Source organism: Octopus sinensis, unplaced genomic scaffold (genome assembly GCF_006345805.1).
Source record: "Octopus sinensis unplaced genomic scaffold, ASM634580v1 Contig11875, whole genome shotgun sequence".
Lineage (NCBI taxonomy): Eukaryota > Metazoa > Mollusca > Cephalopoda > Octopoda > Octopodidae > Octopus > Octopus sinensis.
Genome location: NW_021832440.1, coordinates 221,974 through 229,630, shown reverse-complemented (window position 1 = coordinate 229,630; position 7,657 = coordinate 221,974). Strand labels below are relative to the sequence as shown.

Here is a 7,657-nt window from a genome sequence, read left to right as displayed (position 1 = left end):
CGACGTAATAATTTTAGTACTATTATAAATGCACTTTTTCGATGGCATGGATCATGAAAAAGCTTGCGCAGCACAGGAAACAATAAGAGTTATTAGTTTAGTCAATTTACTCCTATCTTGATTAACCAATTTTATTAAAATGATGCTAATCAATCATTTCAAAGAAAAAACAAGCTACCAAAAGATAGTCATTCGTACATTATTGTAGAAAAAAATTATATTTCTTGATAGCCCAATCATCTTTAGCCATGTTAAATTAACATTTATTCAATTAAAGTGTAATTTTAATCATATTTATTTGAAATTTATGAAAATATAATTGATAGAAAAGGAGTTGAAAAGAATACCAGATATTAATATACACCCCTCGTCACTGAAAACCGGACAAGCTATTTTTGATGATTTTATTAATTAAATATGAAAAATCAAAAACTTAAGCTTAATATTTTTACTTAATAATAATAATTGTGTAATAATTATTAATTATACTATTATAGAACTAATATTTAAAGCAGAATTTCAATTTACTTAAGACATGTAAAACCGGACAAAAATAAAAACAAGTCATTTAGTAGTTAATATGTCCACCATTTGCACTGAAAATTTTATAACATCTATTTTTCATAGACATTACTAGTTTTTTCAATAATTCTGGTGATATATTATTCCATATTTCTGTTAATTTGTCCTTTAGTTCATTTTTGTTTTTGACTACATTTTTTGATAATTCTCTCTTCATTTCTGTCCATAGATGTTCTATCGGGTTTAGATCCGGTGATCGAGCAGGCCATTGAAGTAAAATAATGTTTTTTTCTTTAATATAATCTTGTATCATTTTATATTTATGGCAAGGTGCATTATCCTGTTGTAAAATAAATGAGTCTATCCCGAATTTTTTGGCACATTCGAATATATTATTAGATAAAATATTAATATATTTTGCGCCATTAAGAATTTCATCAATAAAAACAAGATTACCGACTCCGTTATACTAGAAACTGCCCCAGACCATTACTTTTCCACCACCGAATTTTACAGTTGGGATAATATTGCATTTTTTGTATGCAGAACCATTTTCTCTATACACTATTTGATGCTTATTGATATTAAAAATATCAAAAGACCATTCATCAGTAAAAATTACCGACTTCCATGTCTCGTCGGAAATGCTTAAAAATGATTTCGTAATTTCACGTCTTAAAATTATATTTTTTGTGGATAAAAGAGGTTTTCTTTTAGCAGCTCGGCCATATAATCCTTTCTTATTTAAAACTCGAGACACTATTCTTGTTGAAATTTTTGTTTGAACATAGTTTTAATTTCGATGCTAAGAGTTTTGGCACTTTTATGAGGGGTATTATTTGATGATAGTTCTACTAAAATCAAAATTTCTTCCTCTATCAATATTTTCTTTCTTTCAGTTTTCGGATGTATATGAATATAGATTTATTTAAAAAGGATATCATTATCGAAAAACTGTACGATCATACTTAGTCGTAAATACCCGTTCCCATCCGAACACGGCAGTTAAGCGATTACAGGCTGTTCTAGTACTTGGCTGGGTGACCGCCTGGGAACAATCAGTGTCGTACAATTTTTTCACAATACAGTATTTCTCGAGTATAGCACGCACATTTTTGCTATATAATTCCAATAGATAGGGTGGGTGTTATAATCAATAACTAAAATAAACGCGCAAGCAATCCGTTCGGCTGTGCTATAACCCCTGAATAAATCTTTAATTTGAAAGAATAATGCATTTTAACTAAAATAAATTACAAATTTTTGCTCGGTACGGTTTCACGTCATCTTGTAAAGCCGATCGAAAATCGGCAAACTGAGACCATAGAATCAAATCTTTTTAAGTTTTTAGAACTTTTTGTAGGAAAAGTATTTGTTTTGTATTTAGATAATTGACCTGACCGATCTGGCGTCCCGGTAAGTCTGAATGATGACAATAAATGTTTGATTTTCCGTATACTCAATTCTCAAAACATCTTCAAGAATCCATTAGAATTTTTGAAATTACATAGTTGTAACTATCCGCAAAAATGTTTCCTTTCTTTTTTGGAATGTAACTTTCGACTTCATTTCCTCCATCCATTCAATCAATTTCTCTTCAAGCTTTGAAACGTGGCACCTTTTTTCCTATATTTTCTTTGGATAGATTTCCGGTAATGGGTTCGCTTTGGGGTCATTTTGATCAAGATTTAAACACGTTTTGTATTGGAGGAGTCTTTTATGATTGACTGTTATTTGCTTATCATTGTCAAGGAGGTCTATTTTCGTGTCCCCTGTCTTGTATCTTCCAGCAACATCAGTAACTGAAACATCCGAAACTCTCACGAAATGAGATTTAATGTTGAGATTAACACTAAGGTATAGTATGGCGGATCTGATTTCAGTACGGGTCGGACTTCTGTTCCAATCTTCAACTGTGGAATAAATAATTCCAGGGTGACATTACACCCCTCGGAGTGCATCCCTATCAATAGATCTGTCTACCTAGACGACAATATATTCCCTTCTTCACTTTGTATAGCCTGGGTTGTCCACAGTTTATCTTTACGGTTCATTGTGATTGGAGAGAGATCATGTAGTTGACCAGGTGTTGAAATTGAAGGCGGGTGCCGTGACGATCGGAATGCCTGGAATAAATGTTTGTAAAATTGGACTATAATTTTTGAATAACTTGTGTAGTGAACTTTCTAGCTTTTTTTGTAGATGATAATGAGAACAGAAAAAATAAGTAACTCAAAGAACAGTCAAAAGCCTAAGGGTCAGATCAACGACACCCCATTTTGTATTGAATGGCAGTTTCCGCAGAGCACAGCAACCAAGATTCGCTGAAAGAGCCAGCTCGTCTCCCTCCGGTCGTTTGTTATCGAGGATATCCTCCTAACAATGTCAGTGAGGAGTTGAGTCGCGGCCTTGCCGAAGATTCTTGAGGTTTCAAAGGCAAGAGGAGCAAACTCAAAAGAGTCTGAAATACACAGGTATTCAAGGGAAACCAGCCAACTTTAGAGCCCTCCTGACAATGTCGTAAAGTTGACTAATTACTTAATGTTATTACTAATTTGATTATAAAAAAATTGCTGTGATGTCAGATAATTTCGGTTTATTCGACTTTTTAAAGACAAGAGTTCTTGAAAATGATCCGTTTGGGACTAATTCAGAGGAGCCATGAAGGTTTTTTGATCTCAAAACGATCTTAGGCTCTTCGAGGCTCAATTCCCGCGGCGGTAAAAAACAATAATCATTGACCGCAATTAATAGACACGAGAGCAAGCAATGACTGTTCTGTAGGTATTTGTATATTTAGAAATCCAGTTTTGCTCAAGAAAAGTGGGAATCTTGCTGGTCTTGAAAGTAGAAAATCTACGATTGCAAGATTTCTCACTTTCAAGTACCATTTGAAAGTTTACACTAAATTGTATATAAACCGTATTAAGTAGTTATTAAATCAAAACTATTACATTCAACTTTCTTTAAGAGAGTTATCCTCAAACATTCAACTTTCACCCGGTATTGAGCTCTGAGAATTCGAAAAAGTGATTAGAATATCTGTCAAATACTTATGGACAGTCATATCCAATTTCAACCGGCAAACAAAGGAAGATTTCTCAGTATTCTTATCTTGAAAATAAAATACTTGAAATTTAAGTAAATTGACAATATTGAATTTGATAAAAATCCAACGTGAATATTTACTAAAAAATAAAGCATCTGCACTCTATTTTGGTCCAATGTCTATGAATACTTAAATTGATGTTAATGAATCTTGGAGGTGGCTGACCTATGGAAACAATTTCATCCGATCATTTCATAAAATTAATGTCAAATGAACTGAAAGCAATCTAAGTGAAAATCATAACATCCAGAGGTAATTTTTAGTGCACTGGAAGGTTCAGAACACAAATGTCGGGGTAATCCCTATTTTATTTACATGCGATAGAGTGGTGACAACATTTTAAAACACTTTAGAGAGAATGATTTTTAAATAAAGCTATACTATGAAAATCGAAAAGTATAAAAATCAAGATTGCGTTGATTAAATATTAAATTAACAAAAAGTAGATTCGACGGGAAAGAATTTTCAGATATGTTACAAAAGGTTATGATATAACATCAAAATTATTGAATTAAGAATAAAATGTATTTAAAACAAAAATAATCAATCTGGTTGATAGAAGCGAATGATTTGACTATCCGTCCATTCCTTCTCAGCAGCATCGGGCTCACAGTTGAGTCGCTGCTCCAATTCGGAAAAATCAGGAAATCGACCGTTTCGTAACTTATTCTTGATACTCAAGTCTGGGAGGGGTGAATTAATAGGAGACAAGCGTACTGCAGAATTGGTTTGAATGAGAAGAGGACGTTTGGGCTGAGGAATTAGGAAAGGAGAGTTAGGCATTAAGGGATTTTGTGTGCGAGTAATTGGCTGATTAGTTTTCAGAAGTTGTTTATCTCCATTGGCAATTTTCATAGTGTTCATTCTTCTCAAAAGTTGATCTTGTTCTCTTGCATGTTTCCGTGCTTGCATACTTTTTAAGCGTCTTTTGAACAAATTACACAATTTAGCTCCACAATGCTGGTTAGTGCAGTCCAAAATATGTGTCTCATAAATTCGAATAATAATTCTACAAAGTTTGCATGTCTGACGATGAGGACACATGTTATTCATATAATGTGGAAGTAGACATTCTCGATACTGAGAACAGAGAGGCCGTCCACATTTTGAGTCGTGGCAGAAAACAGTGTGTCCCACTTTACCCTTCCACTTTTCTATTGCTGCATCTGTAATTATGGTGGAGTGGTGTTGCTTTATCGAGGCCAATTCTGACTAAAGGATGAGGATGCGAATTATTTTCTGCACAAATTTGGCACAAGTCAAAGTCGCTGCACTGATTACAATGATGTCTTTCATGTACAATCCCTTTTGGCAATTGTTGCAGTGAAACATCAAGTGATGGAGACACAACTCAACTACGATGGCTTGAGTAGAATAAAAGGCTCTTCTTTTGGTGGAGAACTCGTAGTTTTTATCTCGACAAAAGGTAAGGAAAGAATCGCGACTGTCGATGAGCTCACACTTCATCGGAGGATCAGGGTCGACGATTGTTGTGAGGTGACAATTCAGTCTGCTCGAATGCAATTCAATAACAAAGAAGCCACTTCGCTGCTTGTCAAGCATGTTCATCAACTTGTCCGACAAACTACTTTTTTTCTCTTTTTTACATTCCTCGTCACTTTTGATCATTTCCTCTATTCTAGCGGGCCAGAAATCTCCATCCATATACGGGATTTGAGTTGGACAAGTTATTGCGTTCTCATGCGCACAACTGTGTAGGTCCTACCACTTAGCAAAACAAACTTACTTGGTATGAACGAATTGCCTTCTGGTTTATCGCATTGTTAAGAATTACTTTGTACCATTCAATCAAACGTTTAGCCGTAGGAGTCTTTTGCTCAAAAGGATGGCAGTAGAATATGTAGTCGTCTCTATCACCTGGAGGGCATGCCCAGATGTGCACCCACGCGTAACTAACATTCAATTCACTCCAAACCCCAGTTTACGTACGTAATCCATGTAAGAAATTAGAATTTCGTGATACACCGAGTCCGGATGAATTTTGGCTCAAAGAAGTGTACTGAGTCAAGATAGGAGATGTATACACGCCTTCAATTAAGATATAGATATACCGCTTATTAGGTTCAGGACACTCCGAGTCGTACTCCTGTGTATGGAAGGCAAAGAATGCCAGTTCCCTCCCACCACGCACCTGGAACACAAAAAGAGTCTTTGCTCTGTATGGAAATACGTCCGGCATGTCTACCCCGAACTTTGACTTGAACAGAGGCTTCACACTGCACTCTTTTATGGTGGAGGAGACGACCCTCACCAAGACCGTCCCAAAATCAATCCCACCACTCTCCGCTCGTAGAAAGGTATTAATTCTCTCTTCAATATACACGCTCAACCTCGTTTGAGGAAGGTCTACAAATCAGACATAGACTTACTTCTGCATGTAAACTTTGGTGAAAAAGCACTCTCCATACACATGCGACACACAAACCCCCCAGAATAAAGTTCCTCGTGGTAAAGTACGCACACTTGGTGCACACGGCGACCACACTCAACACAATCCACGAAAGGCTCAGGCTCTCTTACATTATTTTTGGCTTGGACAAAGTCTTGTTTGGGGAGTTGAGTCGAGTCAGGTGATATGGTGATTTGCTCCTCGGCCGAATTAAAGCACTTGACACAACACACGTATTCCTCCTCCTCCCTTACATAAATTTTGAATATATACTTTTTATATGAGAAATAATCAGCATCTGCCCCAATCTGACAACTTAAAGAAGTACAGCAGTAAAGCACACGAAGGTTAAATAAATAAGTCCTCGAACAGCAGTAGCCCAATCTATTCATCGCCTCATCTCCCACTTCGTTAAATTTTGCTGACAACTACTCATGTAACCTCTTTTCTACTCTCATTGCCGCTCGAGTTATATTACTCTTCGATCCGTTGTATTTCCGTGCGTTTGAAAAAATGAGATTAACATCATCAATCAATTTCCACGGACAAGTGTAACATCTTCCCAGACAAATTGCTTTTGAGTGTCGACAAATCCATTGGGGATTTTATTATGTCATAATAATCCTGGAATCCGACCAAAAATCAACCTCAGCCATGTCTTTTACAGGATCCACAGGGTAACGGAAAACGAATGAATCGGGGACGGAATCCCACAGGATATCTACAACTTTCAAAAATTCTCGCTTATGTCTTCACTGCTGACATCTCACAATTTCATCGCATTCACTTACTTTTTTTGGTCTTCTTTTCATCTACGTGGGCTCTCAGGTTTATCATGCTTCCAGGACTATTTTGTAACTCTGCAATACTTCGAGCAAACGGTTTCGGTAATCAACCTACCAATTAATTCACTTTAGCAAACTCTGCCAAGAGATATCTCAAATATCTCCATTTCTTCACGGGCTACAATATTGGTTAATTCAGAAGAGTAAGCTGTATTATTATCAATTAATTTATTTGTGCTAAATAAAATAAAAAAGGCCTAGTACAGCCACTTTCGACAGTTTTCTCTTTCTTCTGGAGTTATCTGGTTTGATTGAGCTGGAGAATAAATCTGATCATTTTGTTGCGAGACAGACGAAATTGACAATTTAGATTTGTTATGATCTTGCATGAAATATATATTAAAAATATTGCGCAACAAAAAGAGAAAATTTTAATTATTAAATGTTATTATTAATAAAATACATCTTAATTCAAATTAAATTCCCTTTTATTAGTGACCAAGAAAGTCTGAAAAAATAAGTTTTTATATTCAAATTGATATGTGACTTTGATAAATTCATCTTACTAACTCTTCTTGCTTCTCCTCCTTCCGCCAGACTCATGACCAGGATACAACTTCAATGTGCCCAGCAGGTTCCACTGATGTCTCATGGCAGCTACTTTCTCACTCGTATGAATGTATTAATTTTCTCTTCAATTGTTAATCCAGAGACGGCCGTTTTCAATAGCAAAATTTTTCTGAGATACGTCCCATAGAAATATTCCGTATTATGCAGTCCCCGATCGACAGATTCCGCAGACGAGCATGCTGTTAGAGCTGTTCTAAGCAC

The 7,657-nt window shown here is 35.7% G+C and overlaps 1 non-coding gene across 1 annotated transcript; it reads left to right on the top strand.

Annotated features, from left to right (window-relative positions):
- Nucleotides 1-1,476: 1,476 nt before the first annotated feature.
- On the top strand, nt 1,477-1,595 carry LOC115229115. Its single transcript, XR_003883294.1, has one exon. It is a non-coding gene; the product is annotated as a 5S ribosomal RNA (ribosomal RNA).
- The last annotated feature ends 6,062 nt before the right edge of the window (nt 1,596-7,657 follow it).